This window comes from Vulpes lagopus, chromosome 9 (assembly GCF_018345385.1).
Source record: "Vulpes lagopus strain Blue_001 chromosome 9, ASM1834538v1, whole genome shotgun sequence".
NCBI classification, from domain to species: Eukaryota; Metazoa; Chordata; class Mammalia; order Carnivora; family Canidae; genus Vulpes; species Vulpes lagopus.
In genome coordinates this window covers 8,081,942-8,102,528 of record NC_054832.1, presented here as the reverse complement: position 1 = coordinate 8,102,528, position 20,587 = coordinate 8,081,942, and positions in this window count along the sequence as shown.

Sequence of the window (20,587 nt, the reverse complement as noted above, 5' to 3'; positions counted from 1 at the left end):
AGAGAACATTGAGAAGGACCTCAGGCTCCTAGGGCTTATTTTAACTTCTCTCTGCTTGTCCCTTTTAACCATGTCTGCCTCTGCAGGAAGGCATCCCCTAATCTGCAACGTGTGGGGCAGACCCTGGCTGTCCCAGGACTTTGTGGTTGGCGTGTTTCACAGCAGCTAACTTCCTATCTCAACTCCCACTTCCGGCCACTTGCAGATTTAGCAGAAGAGAGTAACTGGATGGCTTGGTGGAGTGGGCTGTCCACCGTGGTCACTCAATCCTGGGTCTCTATTCAAAGGACCTGGAGAGCAAGCAACGCCAGGCCTCACAGGTTAGGAGCGCTTGTGGAAGCGCTGCAGGATTGATTGCAGGTTCTTGTCTCACCGAGTCCAGGAAGGAATCTCACTCAGGGACACAAAAGTGTGAAGTGCAAGTTTGTGAAGTGCAGGTGAGAGCGGAAAGGAAAGAAGAAAAAGCTCACTAGAGTGAAAGGGGTCCCGAATAAGTTGTCACTGAAGGTTTTTAGGCTGGTCTTTTATTGAAAGCTTGCCCAGGTTGCTGGTGGCCTTGAGATTCTGATGCCATCTTGGTTGAGCAAGGACTATTGCTAACACCCTTAATGAGTTATTTCTTTGAGGCTTGGTCATTTTCTGTGATCAGACTGTAGCCACCAAAGAAAAATACTTCGTAACATCCTGGGCCAGGTGTCTGGTCTGTTCCCTTATCTCTTGTTTGCTCTGCCTTAAGGCTTCTGCCTTCCAGGAATAGTTGCAGAGTCTAGTCAGGGGTCCCCTACCTCTCCCTGCCTATACCCTAACCCTTTCCTTACTCAGGAGGGCTCTATCATGTTCTGCCCAGGTGAACCCCATTAGGAATTGAAAACTGATCACTTCAGCTGATATCAACCACCTTCTGACATTGCCTCACCTGTGGTCAGGCCACTTTTATGGGAAAGGGGTCCTCTTCCCCCAGCTGGGACATCGCTGAAGGTCCTTGTGGGCTGCTGAGACCTGTTTGGGCTTATCTCACAGGTGAACTTCTTCTCAGTCATGTGTCCTTTGTTTCTATCCTACAAGGAGATCACTCTTGAATAAGTTTCCCACATTCCAACTTCCAACTGAATCTACTTCCCAGAGAACCTGTCCCATGACAGTTGGTTCTAAGAATTGCCTGAGAAAGAAGCTGCTAGGATGAGATTCTGGAGCTGGATACACCCCTGCTTTTCTGGCAGTGAAGACCCCCATCCTTGGGAGCTGGAAAGGCACAGGGTTCCCCAGTGCTGGATGGTGGAACATTTATTAATCTTTCACTGCTGGTGGGCTGGGATGGTCAGCAGGTGGAAGGGGACACATTAGCTGGTGTAATGTATCATATGCTTTAGACAAGAGTAAATATCAGGATAGTGGAAAGGAGTGGCTCTTGCTTAGCACAACTGATACTCTGGGAGATGGAAATAACATGTGAGAGTGATTAATTGGCAAGTAAGGGCTAAATGTGCAAGCCAAGGACCTCCTGGACAGTATGCAAAGAGGCTCTCAAATCCTCTAGCAAGAGGGCAGGGAAAGCAGAGGACTTTATCAGAACACTCAACCTCCAAAGAAAGCCCACATAGGCAGGTGTGCTATGCCAACATCCCCTGACCCTGGCTGGGAAACATCTGGATTGATACGTTCCTAAACCTTGACACTCCAGATTCCTCTGGAGCTCTGGGCCCCTCACCCTTATTAAGGATGAGCATCCCCCCTTTGCTTGAAGAGGATGTAGAGGACTTGACTCTTCAAGGCAACATCAGCCACCCTCAGGACCTACATCCACTTTTCCCCACCCCCTTGCTGTTGCAGGGTTCCCTGAAGCCTTTGCTGCAACCTCACAGTAATGCGACTTCTCCCTTTGCCAAATCCTGCTTTCATCCCCCTCTATTTCTTAGGTGTTAATTATAAAAGCAACTTCCCAGGCACCCTAATTTTTTATTTCAAAGTTTATCGCCAGGACAACCCCTCCTGCAATAAGCATCATCTCTCTTGGTGGAGCAGAGATCTCAGGGTATAGTTGCTGGATACCTGTTCAATAGCGTCTCTCTCTATAAGGTAGGAAGAGTAAATGATTTGCCTAAAGCCAATTAGTAGTGCTGCCAAGTTTCAGATCTAGATACGTCTGTCTTCAAAGCCATTTTTCTTTCTTTCTTTTTGCATCCTGTTGTGTTTTTCTATTTAATACATATTTTTATAATTGATTTGTTGGCCATGTGTCTAAATTTGCAGGCAGAGAAAAACTGGAGCCGATAGATATAAACTATAAAGTGTAGTTGGAAGCAGTTGAACACTGTGTGTAGGAGGACGAGCTAAGTGTCTGTGAATCGCCCATTTGCTCTTTGATTTATTCATTTAACAAACTTTTATTAAGCTTTTACAGTATTCCAGGCCCTAGGCTAGGTTCTAGGGATACAGCAAGGGATAAAGCTTAAATTCCGATTCCAAAATTTATGGTCTAGCAGATGAAATGACATGTAAATCATTAAACCCAATAAATCATTTAAAGGCAGATAAAGAATGGTTAAAGCTTCCATTTGCAACCTATGAGAATAACTGGGCACCATTTTCTGATGACACAGGCCTGCAGGGCTGCTGTGCACCCCTGAGGTCAGTAAAATTCTGGCATTATCTAGAATGGAACTGGCAATAAAACTGATAACCCTGTTTTTCCCTTGTACAACTGATCCTGGTGTGAATCCAAGGACTGTGAGTAGTCCTGTGTCCAATATTTCAAAAATGCTTTTTGTGTGATAGCACAGACAGGAATGGCTTCCTGGCAGCTCTGGGGCAAAGCAGATGGCATTGGCATCCCTTCCACTTGAGCTTCCTTGTTTGGTCATGCTTTCCCTTGACAAGGAGGACGAGATACGGGACCCCTCCACTCAAAAATGTAGAGAGTACTATTGTGTTGGATGCTAATAAAATCCGAAGATGTGATGCACAAAGGGCTAAGCCATGAAGAGCAGATCTCCTTTTCTTTTCCTTTTTTCCCCCCTTAGCACTGGTTACCATAGTGCCCAGCACTCTATAGAGCTGCCATCCTACTCAGTGGGCACATCCCCACTCTGGGCACATCCCAGAGCCTCCTATGGTAAGAAGTTCACGGAAGAAAGGCGAACCTGGTAGATTTCAGGTTAACACAGTAGAGAAGAGCAGGATTCTAGATAGAGCAGGAGGGTGAAGAGGGGGGACAGTTAATAATCAGCCAACAGAGGAGCACTGTTGTTTTCCACTAAAAATAGAAATGAGAGCATGCTATTAAGTGGCTTTTGGTGGGAGAACAGATTAATATGGAAAGAAAACTGACAAGAGGGTTTATTATCAAAAGCTGTAATAGTAAGAAGGGGTCTTTTGGGGGTCAGAATCCAAGCTTTATGCCTTGCTCTGTCCCCGCACCCACCCGGGGCTTGGCACAGAGTAGGAGCTCATAGTACATGCTTCTAAATAAATAAACTCACTGAACTCACAGACACTTAGCTTATTGCCTTATACATCCTGCTCCAGTTGTTTCCAACTACATGTTTAACTTTCATAATATTTCCCAGCAATTGATATTTATCACCTGGGTTTCCCCTTCCTGCAAATTGAGTCCAACAGATTGATTAGAAATATATGTATTCAATAGACAATATAGCAGGAGGCAAGAGGAAACACAATTGCTTTGAGGGTAGACATATCTGGGTCTCAAAATTGGTGGCAGCGCCAAGACTAGGTAAGTGATTTGATCTTCCAACTTTATGCCCTACTTCCTACCACTGAAGTTTAAGGCTAATTTACAATATGTATATGTATCTCATTGTGGTTTTGATTTGCATTTCCCTGATGGCAAGTGATGCAGAGCATTTTCTCATGTGCATGTTGGCCATGTCTATGTCTTCCTCTGTGAGATTTCTCTTCATGTCTTTTGCCCATTTCATGATTGGATTGTTTGTTTCTTTGGTGTTGAGTTTAATAAGTTCTTTATAGATTTTGGAAACTAGCCCTTTATCTGATATGTCATTTGCAAATCTCTCTCCCATTCTGTAGGTTGTCTTTGAGTTTTGTTGACTGTATCCTTTGCTGTGCAAAAGCTTCTTATCTTGATGAAGTCCCAATAGTTCATTTTAGCTTTTGTTTCTTTTGCCTTCGTGGATGTATTTTGCAAGAAGTTACTGTGGCCAAGTTCAAAAAGGGTGTTGCCTGTGTTCTCCTCAAGGATTTTGATGGACTCTTGTCTCACATTTAAATCTCTCATCCATTTTGAGTTTATCTTTGTGTCTGGTGCAAGAGAGTGGTCCAGTTTCATTCTTCTGCATGTGGATGTCCAATTTTCCCAGCACATTTATTGAAGAGACTGTCTTTCTTCCAATGGATAGTCTTTCCTCCTTTATCGAATATTAGATGACCGTACATTTCAGGGTCCACTTCTGGGTTCTCTATTCTGTTCCATTGATCTATGTGTCTGTTTTTGTGCCAGTACCACACTGTCTTGATGACCACAGCTTTGTAGTACAACCTGAAATCTGGCATTGTGATGCCCCCAGATATGGTTTTCTTTTTTAAAATTCCCCTGGCTATTCGGGGTCTTTTCTGATTCCACACAAATCTTAAAATAATTTGTTCTAACTCTCTGAAGAAAGTCCATGGTATTTTGATAGGGATTGCATTAAACGTGTAAATTGCCCTGGGTAACATTGACATTTTCACAATATTAATTCTGCCAATCCATGAGCATGGAAGATTTTTCCATCTCTTTGTGTCTTCCTCAATTTCTTTCAGAAGTGTTCTATAGTTTTTAGGGTATAGATCCTTTACCTCTTTGGTTAGGTTTATTTCTAGGTATCTTATGTTTTGGGTGCAATTGTAAATGGGATTGACTCCTTAATTTCTCTTTCTTCAGTCTCATTGTTAGTGTATAGAACCACCTCACAGCAGTGAGAATGGGGAAAATTAACAAGGCAGGAAACAACAAATGTTGGAGAGGATGTGGAGAAAGGGGAACCATCCTGCACTGTTGGTAGGAATGTGAACTGGTGCAGCCAGTCTGGAAAACTGTGTGGAGGTTCCTCAAGGAGTTAAAAATAGACCTGCCCTACGACCCAGCAATTGCACTGTTGGGGATTTACCCCAAAGATTCAGATGCAATGAAATGCCGAGACACCTGCACCCCGATGTTTCTAGCAGCAATGTCCACAATAGCCAAACTGTGGAAGGAACCTTAGTGTCCATTGAAAAATGAATGGATAAAGAATATGTGGTCTATGTATACAATGGAATATTCTTCAGCCATTAGAAACGACAAATACCCACCATTTGCTTCAACGTGGATGGAACTGGAGGGTCTTATGCTGAGTGAGGTAAGTCAATTGGAGAAGGACAAACAGTGTATGTTCTCATTCATTTGGGGAATATAAATAATAGTGAAAGGGAATATAAGGGAAGGGAGAAGAAATGTGTGGTAAATATCAGGAAGGGAGACAGAACATAAAGACTCCTAACTCTGGGAAACGAACTAGGGGTGGTGGAAGGGGAGGAGGGCGGGGGGTGGGGGGGAATGGGTGACGGGCACTGAGGCAGACACTTGACGGGATGAGCACTGGGTGTTTTTCTGTATATTGGAAATTGAACACCAATAAAAATTAATTTATAAAAAAATAATAAATAAATAAATAAATAAATAAATAAATAAATGAAAAAAAAAACAATATGTATATGTAGGTTTTCACCTCATTCCAGAGAACCACAGTGGGTGAGGGAGGGCTGATTTTTAAGCGTGTATGGACACATAAAATATGTGGTTCAGACTTTGGCCATATCCAAGGACTCTCCTTGCCCACAAAAGTCTAGGAAATTGATCAAAATTCTAGGAAATTCTAGGAAAATGGTCAAAATGATCTCCCACCAGACCATGTATTGCTAGAGGGCAGGAGCTATGTCTTTGTCTCTTTAGACTCCTAGTACCTAGCAGGTAAGAGATTCCCAAGAAATATTTACTTTTTAACTCAATGACTCACTATGTGGCTCAGTTTCTCCATCTATATACTTGCTTATGATGTTCCTGACCTCGTGAATTTCATGAGGCCAAGAGTAATGCAAGTCAGGCGTCACGTAGGGCTTCTGGCACCATTTCAGGGTTACAGGGTTCTTGTCTCATGGAATGAATCTCGTGGGCAATAAGGTGAAATGAAGTGAACATTTATGATGAGAAGGTGTGAACAGAAAGGAAAGCTGTCTAGAGTGACAGGGGTCCCGAATGGGTTGCCACTGAGGGCTTTTATGGCCAGTATTTTATAGAAAACTGACCAGGGAACTTGGTGAATATTTATAACATCTAAGACAAATAAGGTAAATTTGTAAATATTATGAACATATCCATATGTAGAACAAACAAGGTTGATTTGTTACGTTCCCCTCTCTCTGGCTAAAATCTTATCTATAACATTTCTCCATATCTGGGATTTCTGTGAGCCTGGTCACATAGCCCTCTACCTGTCTCTCCCTACCAAGACTCAACTGTCCCTTACTCAGCACAATGGAGGGTCCTCATATATTACAACCATGTGTTATGGGCTGAACCATGCTCACTCCTGAACCAAATTCCTATGAATTCATATGAACCAAACTCATATGTTGAAGCCCTAACCCACAAGGTTACACTTGGAAAGAGGATCTTTAAATAGAGGTATTAAGGTAAAATAAGGTCTTCAGGGTGGACCTGAAGTCTAGTCTAGTAGGACTTATGTCCTTATAATAAGAGGAAATCAGAATAGGGAGAGCGCCAGCAGACATGTGCATGCAGAGAACACAGAGAAATGGCCATCTGCAAGCCAAGAAGGTGGCCTCATAAGAAACCAACATTGCTTGCACCCTAATCTTGTACTTCCAGCCTCCAGAGCTGTGAAAAATAAATCTCTGTTATTTAAGTCACGCAGTCTGTTGTATTTTGCTAAGGTAGCCCTGAGATCACTATGGTTATTAACCATAGCTGTGGGAAGAGCATGCCCCAGCTCCTTAAAAGTAGGCTTATATTTCTTATGTTTTTCTAAGGGCTCTGATCTATCTCAGGTTTTTTTTTTTTTAAGATTTTATTTATTTATTCATGAGAGATACACAGAGAGAGAGAGAGGCAGAGGGAGAAGCAGGCTCCATGCAAGGAGCCCGATGTGGGACTCGATCCCAGGTCTCCAGGATCATACCCTAGCCTGAAGCCGGCGCTAAACCACTGAGCCCCCTGGGCTGCCCCTATCTCATGTTTTTAATGATCTTTTCTGTACCTAGTTTTTAGCTTGTGTAAAGGCTGATTCAGAAATGGGATTAAGACATTATTAAAAACAGTCCGGTTCATAGTGCATGAACACACTCATGACAAGTCTGTCTTCTTTGCCCTGAAACCCTCTGCCCAGCCAGATGGGCTGAGTCCTGCCGCTTGCAACCAGGACCTGCCAGGTGAGTCCTCACTCTCCTGCTCAGAGGGAATACGCAGGCAACAAGGTCAGGATGCGGTCCCAACAAGGCAAGAAGACAGGGCACAATGCCACAGTCACTTCTGGGACCTGTACATTCAAACTTGAATGACAAGGAGCTCACCGACACTTAGATCAGCCGCTGGCCCCAGGGCCCCCAACACCTTCCCCTACAAACATTTCCTTATCAGAGGAAAGGTAAGAACCATCTGTCAACTAGGTGAAAGAAAAGGTGTAGATTTTAGAGACTTAAGTCAATTTGGAGAACACTACATCCCTAGACTCTCCAATTCGTTGAGTGCTTTCAGAATATTTGTTTGAAACTCACTTTTCTTAGAGTCCATGAGCCCCAGACCCCGCTTCGGGAATCTGGTGAGAGCTGAAGGCCCTTTGCTGGGGAAAAGGCCCTGCACACACACACACACACACACACACACACACTCAGGAATCAGATACAGCTTTAGGGATTCCTGGGCCCCAGGAAGCTCAGCTGGGTCACCAGGAATGGCAGATCCCTGGTGGGGGCACTTCCCAAATACTCATGATGAGCCGAGGCTCCTGGGAGGGATGAGCTGCTGTATCACGAAGGATCAGGGCAAAGCCAGAAGATTGGGTCCCTCCTCCATGTTCTTCCTCAGGGAGAAATACATCAGGTAAATTCACAAGACCAATCTCACAGATATTTAATGTGTGAATAGGTTTGGGGTCCATTCCATTTTTAAAATAGATTTTTTCAGGTATAATTTGCATGCTATGTAACTCTTCTGATTTAAGCATATTATTCAGAGATTTTTTTTTTGGGGGGGTAGTATATTCACAGAATTGTGCAACCATCATTGAGAACATTCTCAGCATCTCAAAAACAAACTACATGGCCACTAGCAGTCACTCCCCACCCTATCTCCACCCTAGGTAAACACTGACTTCCTGTATCTGTAGACTTCCCTTTCCTGGACATTTCATAGGAATGGAATCATACACTACGTGGTCTTTTATGTTGGACCTCTTTCGCTTAGCATGAATGATCTGTTTTTTTTTTTTTTTTTGAGATTTTATTTAAAATTCTTTTTAAATTTAAATTCAATTAGCCAAGATATAGTACATCATTAGTTTCAGATGTAGTGTTCGATTATTTATCAGTTGCATATTACATTCAGTGCTCATCACATCACATGTCCTCCTTAATGCCCATCACCCATTTACCCCATCCACGCACCCACTTTCCCTCTAGCAACCTTCAGTTGGTTTCCTATAGTTAAGTCTCTCATGGTTTGTCTCCCTCTCTGATGACTTCCCCTTCAGTTTTCCTTCCCTTCCCCTATGATCCTCTGCACTATTTCTTATATTCCATATGGGAATGAAACCAAATGATAATTATCTTTCTCTGACTTGTTTCACTCAGCATAATATCATCCAGTTCCATCCACATTGATTTAAATGGTAAGTGTTCGTCCTTTCAGATGGTTGAGTAATATTCCATTGTATATATATGTATATACCACACCTTCTTTATCCATTCATCTCTCCATGGATATCTCAGCTCCTTCCAAGGTTTGGCTATTGTGGACGTTGCTGCTGTGAACATTGGGGTGTAGGTGCGCCTCACTACATTTGTATCTTTGGTGTAAATACCACTACCTTTCATAGTAGTGCAAAAGGTTTTATTTTTAAGTAATCACTACACTCAACATGGGGCTCAAACTCATGACTCAAATCAAGCACTGCAAGCTCTCCAGACTGAGCCACACAGGTGTTCCTGCATGATGTTTTGAAGCTTATCCATGTTGAAGCACATGTTATAACTTTTCTCCTTTTTATTGAGAATTATATCCCTAGGGTGGTAGACTGTTAAAGTTACAATGTGCATGTGTGTGTGTGTGTGTGTGTGTGTGTGTGTGTGCATGTGAGTGTTTATTAGGAGTTGGTGCCATAAAGGGAGGAAGCTATATCACAAGCTGTTTCAGTGTCTATGGCTGAAGTGACCCATATACAGAGTAAGTTAGCTGGGAAGGCAGGGAAGGTAGTTGGTGGCTCTTTCTATCTCAGAGGCCAGAACAGTTAGTTTCTCCTCCTTCCCAAGTCCTTGGCACATTTCCTCTGACAACAATAGGGATATTTCAGTTGCTCAGATTATAGGACTTTGGGATCCTCTCCACTACCAAGCTGAATTTCTTTTGTGCTTGCCCTACCTGAATTCAAAGGCTCAATACCCTCATTCTCAACTAGATTCTCCAGCAGACTGCCTCTTTATGTTCTATCCCATGACAGAAGGTCTGGAGGTTGAGATGGTAGGGAGTTCAGCAAGTTGCTGCCTTGTGAAGCACTTGCTAAAACCCTCAGGCCCCATGGGTGGCCTTGTGGGAAGTATACATGGTGTCCCTGGTGTCCAGACCTCAGCTGGAGCACCAAGGTGGTGCCCAGAGCTATGTTGGACATCTGGAGCCCATCCCAAAGAGGCCAACCTACAGCCCTAGAGACTACCAGGCAAAATGTTCAGGGACCTTTTCCAAATTTTGAAGAGCTGTCACATGAAAGGATAAATCTGTACTATTCATAAGGGTCCAGAGGGCCAGACAAGGACAAATAAATGTGTTACTGTGTGAGGACAAAACAAAGGGAACTGTGGCAGGAGATGAGTCACCTGGCAGGAGCTTGAGGTCTAGCCAGAGCACCTGTCCCAGCGGGTGATTTAGATCCCAATTAGGATTTTAGATAGAGTCCTGGCCACATCAGCTGGGAAAGCTCACCTGGGCTGGTGCCATAGGCTCACTTCTGAGGTAGGTGTAACAGGCTGAGGGTGAGGAGAGGCCAGGGTTATGCCTGCCTATGGTTAGGACTGTCACAAGTCACAAGTCAGCTGTGCAGATCCTTTGGGAAGAGCTTCTGGATTTGCTCTTAAGCAAACCGAGGGGGGTTGGGGTCAATTTCTTTTTTGTCACCATAAGCATTGTCCCATTTCCCAAAGCTCTGGGCTTTAGGGTTGAATGACTGGGGTTAGGTAGTAAGAAAGAAGTCAGTCCACGAGGCATGTCCATGTCTTCCAACATCCTTAGATCTATTAGCCCCCAGGAAGTCCCCTTAACATCCCTGATGTTACTGAGCCACAGTCGTGCCTCCTATATTTAAGAGGGCCAGCAAACTTGCCTTACAATCATTTTTATAAGATACTTTATGAATAGCAGCAACGTCCACATTACGATTTCACATTCCACTTTAATAAGGATCGAGTTGCCATGGGCGATTTTGAATGAGTCTTGTCTTGCCTTCAGACTGCCGTAGGTCTTCTAGCAACAGCCTTGCTCTGTTTCCAAGCCCTTCACCAGATTAAATTAACTTTCTCTTCACTTCATCTCCTAACTCTCCATGGGCAGCAACCTAGATGGACAGATCAAAGATTTACAGAATTTCTGGCTCTCCAAGGGTCTTAGAAGCTCCTCAACAGAGTACAGAAATCCTGGAAACAGCAGGGCATGGTCCAGTCTCTGCTCAATTACTCTCAAGAATGGTCTCCCTGTTTGAGCAGCAGGAAGTTCTTGTGCTGAAGAGCTCTAAGGAAATTCTTCCCTGCACTGAGCAAAGTGGAGTGCACCAGGCAAATTGGTTTTAGAGATCAAGATGTGGGTTCAGTCTGCTTGCAATCATTAATTTTAATGTCAACTTCACTGGGCTAAGAGATGCCCAAGCAGCTGGAAGACATTATTTCTGGGTGTTTTTCTGAGTGTGTTCTAGAAGAGCTTAGCATTTGAATTGATAGAGTGAGTATAGAAGATTGTCCTCACCCATGTGGGTGGGTGACATCTAATCCTTTGAGGGCGTGAATAGAACAAAAAGGTGGAGGAAGGGTAAATTTGCTCTCTTAAGTTGGGATGTCTTCTCCTGTCCTTGAACATCACTGTTCTTGGTTCTCAGGCCTTTGGACTCAGACTGGAACTACACTACTGGCTTTCCTGGGCCTGTAGCCTGTAGATGGCAGACCAAGGGACTTCTCAGCCTCCATAATTCATAATCCATCATAATATCTTCATATGTATATGGTTCTCCTATTGGTTCTGTTTTTCTGGAAAATCCTAATACACTGACAATGCCAGCTTTTTGATCCATAACATTAATCAGAACTTAATTTCTCTGAGTTTCAGTTTATCATTGGCAAAATGCATGTCATAATATTGATCACACATGGTATGGAGGCTTTACTGTGATAGTAGATGGAAATGTTGGGCATGAAGCAGGTGTTCAACAAGCTAAAATTATATTTATCAGCAATATTGAAGCCTGGCACATACTAAAGATAGGCTCACTCAAGACCTATTCCAAACTTCTTCAAACTTGCCTTTAAAATAAAGGCTAGAAAGCTCAAATAAAACTAATTAGAATCTACAATCCCTAAATTCTCTTGTATCCAGGTTTCTACATTGACACAAGGTCTGCAAGGATCTGGGGAAGCCGTGAGGGAGTGGAGGTGGCAGCCCTGTGCAGGGTAATTGGATCTTCCAGGTGGTGGGGATGAGGGTGTCTGGGTGTCCTGGAGCAGTCCTGGTGGGTTTCCTAGCTCTGGTTCCCCAGCATTGTGGGAGTTAAGTGGAGCCCCCAGTGGAGGTGTCTTCTGGCATCTGCGGTAAAGTGGGTATCTCTTTTGGCTATTGTTCCTGGACACATAGATTCTAAGTCTGATTCTCTAACCCTCTGGAGATGTTGAAAGCTAAATCTTTAATAAATTTTACTGTTCAAATTAGTTGGAGTTGATTCTTTTTTTTTCTCTGTAGCCTAGAACCCTGACCAATACAATTGCTTATAGCAGTTCTAGTTGCTATCCAAAATGTTATTTGGAGAGAACAGAATAAATCTGTGTATAACCAGCAATGGAAGAGCCCATGGAACTCATTAATCTGGGCACCTTGTTTTACAGAGAGGGAAACTGAGGACAAGTATGGGGCAGTAACTCCCCCAGAATCTCTCTGCTCATTGTGTAGAGCATTGAGTGTTTGCTCCTACTGTGCCAGTCTGTGGACTCAGTACCATATTTGTCATTTCATGTAAATCCTTACAAAAGTCCCAAAGGATAGGCATAGTCATCATCCCTTTACAGAGGGAAGACTGCGTCAGAGAATCCAGCCCCAGAAGACAGGCAGTATGTGGCAGTGCCGAGACTTTAGCATAGACCTGATTCCAAAGCCCACACTTTTAACCTACACACTTTGCTGCCTCCTACATGATGGATTCTTATTTTTTTAATGTATTTTTTTATTGGAGTTCGATTTGCCAATGTATAGCATAACACCCAGTGTTCATCCTGTCAAGTGCCCCCCTCAGTGCCCATCACCCAGTCACCCCCACCCTCCGCCCACCTCCCCTTCCACTACCCCTTGTTCATTTCCCAGAGTTAGGTGTCTCTCCTGGTTTGTCACCCTCTCTAATTTTTCCCACTCATTTTCTCTCCTTTCCTCTATAATCCCTTTCACTATTTTTTATATTCCACATATGAGTGAAACCATATGATGATTGTCCTTCTCCAATTGACTTACTTCACTCAGCATAATACCCTCCAGTTCCATCCATGTCAAAGCAAATGGTGGGTATTCATTATTTCTAACGGCTGAGCAATATTCCATTGTATACATAGACCACATCTTCCTTATCCATCCATTCATCTTTCAATGGACACCGAGGCTCCTTTCACAGTTTGGCTATTCTGGACATTGCTGCTATAAACACTGAGTGCAGGTGACAGGAAACAACAAATGTTGGAGAGGATGTGGAGAAAGGGGAACCCTCTTGCACTGTTGGTGGGAATGTGAACTGGTGCAGCCACTCTGGAAAACTGTGTGGAGGTCCCTCAAAGAGTTAAAAATAGAACTGCCCTATGACCCAGCCATTGCACTGCTGGGGATTTACCCCAAAGATGCAGTGAAAAGCCAAGACACCTGCTCTACATCATGGCTTCTAATCTCTCTCCTCCACCATCCTAAATAACTGATCCTACTTGATTAGGAAAGAGAAAGGAAATGCAAAATGGAAATAGTTCCAGCTCTGCATCCAGTGCAGAACACTGTTTATGTTTGCAGAACCCCAAGTAGGGGCAGGTGACTGAGAGCTCAGTGTGTGGCAGGGGATGATGGCCAAGAGGTGGAGAAGGAACACGAGACTGGATCGTGGAGGACCCCATGGGGCATGTAAGGTGCTCAGGTGTCCAATACCAACCACCAGCCAAATATCACACCCAACAGAGACATCCAGGCACCCTGCTTGCACTTGTCCCTACTCCATCTTCCCCCACTTTCGTCCTTTCGCTGCCAGACTCCCTCTTATTGCTTTTCCCCTTTAAATCTACCTAGCAGGGGGCACCTGGGTGGCCCAGTGGTTGAGCATCTGCCTTTGGCTCAGATCATTATCCCAGGATCCTGCGATCTAGGCCAACAACAGGCTCCCCGTGGGGAGCCGACTTCTCCCTCTGCCTATGTCTCTACCTCTCTTTCTGTGCCTCTCATGAATAAATAAATAAAATCTTAAAAAAAAAAAATAAATCTAGGGCAGCCCCGGTGACTCAGTAGTTTAGTGCCACCTTCAGCCCAGGGCATGATCCTGGGGACCCAAGATCGAGTCCCACATTGGGCTCCCTGCATGGAGCCTGCTTCTCCCTCTGCCTGTGTGTCTGCCTCTCTCTCTCTCTCTCTCTCTCTCTCTCTCTCTCTCTCTGTCTCTCATGAATAAATAAAATCTATAAAAAATATTAAAAAAATAAATCTACCTAGAAGAGTGATTTTAGTGGCATTTCACTGAGATCTAACTGTCAGAGGCAGAGGAATGCTGTAGACCTAGGCATCATCCCCATCCCATCATGTCACACAAGCAGAACACGGCTCCAGGCCAGAGTCCAGGCAGCTTTTATAGCATTAGATCATTGGCGGTCTGAGTACCCAGTAATTTAGGAATAATTGGTCAAAGAGGCCCAGGGAGATTGGGTAAAATCTCCAGGGCTCCTCTGGGTCTTGGTGACAGAGCAAAAATCTCGACAGTTTTGACTCCAATGCTGGTGCACCCACTGGGATGAACGCTGATGCAGACATCCTCATCCTTGCCCTTGGCCAGACTCTCCTGGAACCCGGGCACTATCCTCCTAGACTGAATGTCCCGAAAGAGCCAGAACTGGTCTTGGGCTTGCTTCTTCTTGAGGCTTCGAGCCTCCCAATGTGTTCAGGGAGCCCTAAAGAACAGCATGAAGTCTCCTGGTTGACTGGTACTGGAAGGTTGGCTGGTAAGAGACAGCAGAAGCCAGAGGGCTTGTAAGACACCTTGCTTCTTCATTCCTTATCTTCTTCTTCTTTTTTTTTTTTTTTAAGATTTTATTTATTTATTTATGGCAGACAAAGAGAGAGAAAGAGGCAGAGACACAGGAAGAGGGAGAAGCAGGCTCCATGCAGAGAGCCCGATGTGGGACTCGAATCCGGGTCTCCAGGATCACACCCCGAGCTGAAGGCGGCGCTAAACCCCTGGGCCACCAGGGCTGCCCATTCCTTAGCTTCTTTACCTGTAAAATGCAGAGGTTGGACAGTCTGGTTCAGCTCTGATTGCTTGTGGTGTCCACGATCTTAGAAACCCAAGGCAGAGAAAACCCGTAGGAAGGTTAGTTCCTGCTTCCCTGAGTCCACCAGTGGGCTTCTATCATGCCCAGTTTCTGAGCTGATATGGGCCAGGGGTCCATCCACATGGTGATGCGCTTCATCTCATGGGAACTCAACTGGTGGATTAAGGTTGCACAGAGAGTGTACTGATAGAATTTTGAGGCTACGTGGTGGAAGGAGTTTATCATATCTAGAATCAGAATAATTTTGATTCCCATTAGCCTTGAATCAGTTCTTTCACAAGTGAACTCTAGGTCTCCTTTTGCCTGGAAACCATACTTCATGGACAGATACGATGAGTCCTTTCTATATGAATAAAGCAACGCTCAGAGAGGTTGGGTAACTTGCCAAGGCCACACAGCTGGGGCTGGGACATGATGCATCCAGGACTCAAATCCAGATCTGTCCAACTCCAATTTGTGTTATTTGCATGCATTAGTGCACTCTGCCCCTTATGTTCCTCTCTGGCAGATGCGGGGTTGAAAAATGTGCGAGCGTGTACGTATTTTTTTTTTTTTAAAAAAAGGCTCAGTAAATAAAAATTAACTTGAAACTATCTTTAAAAACATTTCCCAGCTAAGGATAATACTTCTGATTTGAAAATTAAAATCGTAAAACAATTACAGGAACACTCATAAGGTCCTTCAATATTTGTTCCTGAGTTTGAAAAGGAGTAGCTCTTGAGAGCTGCTCTAGATGTTTGAAAAGGTGACCTCAGGCCTTTCCTGAGATTAGCACAAAGCAGATAGGGATAAAGTGTTTTCATTAAGGCTATTAGAGCTGGCAGGGAACACTGCCTCTGGGCCACTTTAGCCATAAGCCATTTGACAGCCACAGTGCCTTGAGGCAGAGGGAGGGTTAAGTTTGTCTCCTGCCACAAGGCAGGAAAACCCAACAGTGGATCTGGCAAAGAGTTCATCTTCCACGGGTCTATTTTGACATCACACACGATTTAGTATTTTTATTCCTTCCCAGCGTCTAATGTATGACATATCACATGGTGAAATGAAAAGCAAGTAGAGATGAGAAAGGCATTAAACACTGCCCAAGAGTTCATAGTCCTTAAACTATTCCCTTCTGCAACCTTCCTCTCTAAGGTACATTATGTGGGTCTCTGTTTTCAGAGGTGATCTGGGTGTGGCAGGTGACACATCTGAAAGGGCAGGGGCCCTGGGTGCTGTGTTGCAATTACTGGACTTTATTCTGTGGAGAACAGGGGGTGGACAATGTCAGGTTCTTACCATACACAGGCCGTTCTCGCCAAGTGCGGAGTGTGGAGAAAAGGGAACAAGGCTGGAGGCAGGGAGACCGTCAAAAAGCCAATAGAAAAATGTCTGACTTTTGCTCAACTGTCTTTAAAGAGCAGGGGTCATGCCTGACTTGTTCGCCACAGTATCTCTCAGGCTCAGAACATTCTCTGCCGCCTTATAGGCCCACGGTAAACACTGGTTCAAGGACCAAATTATATAATTTCAGTCATTTTTTTTTTCCCCCAATGAAAATGTTAAATTTCAAGCAGAGCCTTGGTAGAGGGAACTGAGAGAAGAGGGAGGATTTGAGAACAAAGGGATGAAAGTCTAGAGAGCTTGGTAAGTGATAGAATCTGGATGTGAGGGCAGAAAGGAGTCTGAGATATCTCCAGCCTTCTGCCTTGGAGACTGGGGGGCTTTCACTCAGTGAAGTGGGGCAGACTTGGGGGAGATGATCTTGGGTCAGGATAAGGTTGAGATGCCTGTGGACATGCAAATGGCGGTGTCTTAGAAGTGACCTCCCTGAGCAGCTGCCTATCCCGTCAGCGCCGGCCCTTTGCATTGCTGCCCCCTCTAGACCAGAAGCTCTTCTTTTCCTTCATCCAGTTACCTCTTCCTTACCTTGGACCCCAGGACAACCTCGCTTTCGCAGGGGAGCCTTCTCTGGATCCAGGTTGGCCAGTTGGGTTGATTGGCATCAGACTCTAAGCCCTTTCCTTCCAGCCATGCCTCTCAATTAGCAACTGACTCCCACGATTATCGATAATAGATTGATATCTGTCACCCTTCTGCAGGGTCAGCTTCATAAGAGCCAGGACAGTGTCTCTTTCTGGTCACCAGTGAATTCCTAGTGAAAAGTACTATGCCTGGTACATAGCAGACGCTCAACAAATAAGTGTGGGATGAATGAATAAATGCTTTGATAAATGAATGAGTGCATAAAAGGACAAGTGCCAGGGCTCTATCTCTTAACACCTGATATAATTCAAGTCACAATTAGCTTTCTAAATGGAATGGAAGAGACAGATTTGTAGAGCAGGAGTGACATGAGTTCCTGGGCTTGACTCCATGTGTCTGCCATACAGTAGATTCTTGGTAAATACTTGTTGAAGTATTCCTGGCTTTTCTTAGCATCTTTCTGAATATCTTTAGGCAAGAAAGACATTTGGGGGGGGGGGCCTCGATTTTCTTATTTATCAAAATGGTGGCGGGTACTGAGGTGGGCACTTGACGGGATGAGCACTGGGTGTTATTCTGTATGTTGGCAAATTGAACACCAATAAAAAATAAATTTATTAAAAAATGAAAATAAGAATATCTATCTCAGTTTGTTTTTCAAAAAATGAGAATTTGATAGGATAAGTTACAGCAACACCATGCAGGTTAAGACACTAAATGAATGCTTATCGTCATCAACTAGGGCTAATTGTGTAATGAAAGTACCCAAGAGTTTTCAGAGGAAAAGAAAGAAGAAATGAGCACCACACCAAGAGGCCCCAGGTCCTTACACACACACACACACACACACACCCCTAATCCTCCCTCCCCATTTCTCATCAGCTTTCTATAGGAGGTCACACTCCTACAAAGAAGCTAGCTTTCTTGCTGTGAACAGTTCACAACTATTTTCAGCTGTGAGTCAAGCAGAGGAGTATCTGAGCCTGTGAATCTGTGTGCGTGTTCAAGTGTAGTGTCCACCCCTCAGGAGACATTTAGGACATGCTTGCTTCCTGCCTGTCGCACTGACCCCAGGACTCTCAGCAACTTGCCCATAACAAGTGCCCTATGCAAGTTTGGGCCAAGGATAAAAGGAAAAGAAGAGGGAGGGGTTGGTATTTGTGTTCGTGTTGTGCTTTCTTTCCAGGCACATCAGTGCCACCAGTACGGGCTTCAGAAGAGAGGGAAGCCTGTGGGACAGAGTGGGTTCATTGTCTCAAGTAGGCTCACACCTTTAATTTACAATAAACACTATGTGGACCCCCCAAATGTTGGCTCAGGCGGGCTCCATGTTGCCTGCTGTGCCGGAATGCTGATCCTGCAGCTGTTGCTAAATCACCAGGGGATCCAGGCCACCTCCCCTCCACTTGCCAGCCTCCCTTAATGGATGCAAGAATTCGGTGATCTTCCAGTGTACGGTAAGACACGCAATGACAGCTCTAGAGTTACAGATCTCCCTCTGCAGCCCACAGCTCTCTCCTGAGCCACCTCCTGGACATCTCAGCATGTACAAAACGGTCTCTTGTTACCCATGAAAAGGCTGTTGTGCTTAAATTGGCAAGGTTTAAGGAAAGAGGAGTGCCATCTTGACTCCTAGTGACTATAATCATGGTACTCCTAATTAAAGGCTGCTGCTGGGAAGGCTTTCCTGGCATCTGAAAACTCCCTCTGGGACAGCTGCCCAAATGCCAGCAGTTGGTGGCTGGAGCTCTGAGAGGAGAGCTCCCTGAGGATTCCTGGGGAGCCTCGTTCTAGAAGATTCTTTGTAGTTGTAGCGCCTGATCAGCCTCAGAGAGCTGTAGGGGGGGAACCAAGGGGTTTTCAGCATTTACACCCCTCTGCCTCCCGGAATCTTTTGAAGGTAAGTTGTGCTCCTTCATCATCTTCTCTCCTGCTCACACTCACAGGCAGGTCTGGGTGGACATGAAGTCGAGGTGAGGGCTGCAAACACAGGTCCCCAAGCTCAAGGTGCAGGTTCGATTCTTACCCTTGCGTTGGCTATTAGATGTTTCATGAGCATTAAAGAAGCGACCACAAAATCCTCCATATGATTTCATTTGCTGCCTATTTAAAAGGTTTCTTGTTTCACGAAAGCTTCCAGAGAGCAGTAAAAGAAGAGGCCTGGGACTCAGAGAGCCAGGGCTGGAGTCCAAGGCGGCACTTGCCTTTCCATGGGGAGGCTGCTATAGATGGAGCCAGCCTGTCATCCCCCACTCTGCTGTCAGCAAGAGGGACGCCCACACCTAGACGGGGAGCAGAAGTGAATGGTCCCTCTGCTCTTCCGGCAAAACAACTCCAGCCATAACTCGAGCAGTCATCTAGAAATACAAAAATAAAACAGGAGATTATGTGTGTAGCTCCTTCTGTCTGGGTCTCAGCGGCTGGGTAAAATGAGGTCTCAGGGAAGGTTCTGATTGTATTCTCCTGATAGTCCCTTGCCTTTTTAACAGCAGGGCATGAGGCCCACTTTCAAGATTTCTCACCCCTCCTTGGACACCTCATTAAGTGGTTAAGATATACAAAGGCCTTTACATTTTGTTTACTTGTTAATTTATTTCTATAATTGAGATAACTGACACATAACGTTGTATTAGTTTAAGGTGTACAGTGTAATGAGTTGAATATATATATAATGAGAAATGATGACCACCTTCAGTTTACTTAACATCCATCCCCATGCAATAGTTACAAGTTTTTTTCCCTTGTGATGAGAGCTTTTAAGATTCACTCTCTTAGCAACTTTTTTTTATAAATTTATTTTGTATTGGTGTTCAATTTGCCAACATAGAGCATAACACCCAGTGCTCATCCCATCAAGTGCCCCCCCCCAGTGCCCGTCACCCAGTCACTCCCACCCCCTGCCCTCCTCCCCTTACACCCGCCCTAGTTTGTTTCCCAGAGTTAGGAGTCTCTCGTGTTCTGTCTCCCTTTTTGGTATTTCCCACTCATTTTTTCTCCTTTCCCCTTTATTCCCTTTCACTATTTTTTATATTCCCCAAATGAATGAGACCATATAACGTTTGTCCTTCTCCGATTGACTTCGGAGCAACTTTCAAATATACAATACATATTGTTAACTATACTCATCATGCTGTACGTTACATTCCCAGGGTCGATTTATTTTATAATTGGAGGATTATACCTTTTGACCATCTTCATCCATTACACACACAGTCTTTTTAATTTCATTTATTGTATAATTGCACCCTAAGGCTCAAGGTATATAAGATACACATACATATACACACATAGGAATACACATTCTATGCATATATACATGTATGAGTGTATATACAGGCATATGCATATACACAGTTCACTGACATGCACATGTATTTCTATATATACATATAAGACAATATGTATATTATTATATATAAATATGTACATGTATGCATATATCTATACCTCTACACAAATGCATATACACAACATTCAGCTACATACACACGCATATACACATACAAATACACATATACATGCACACACATAGATATACACATGCACATATACACGCATAGACATACACCCACACACG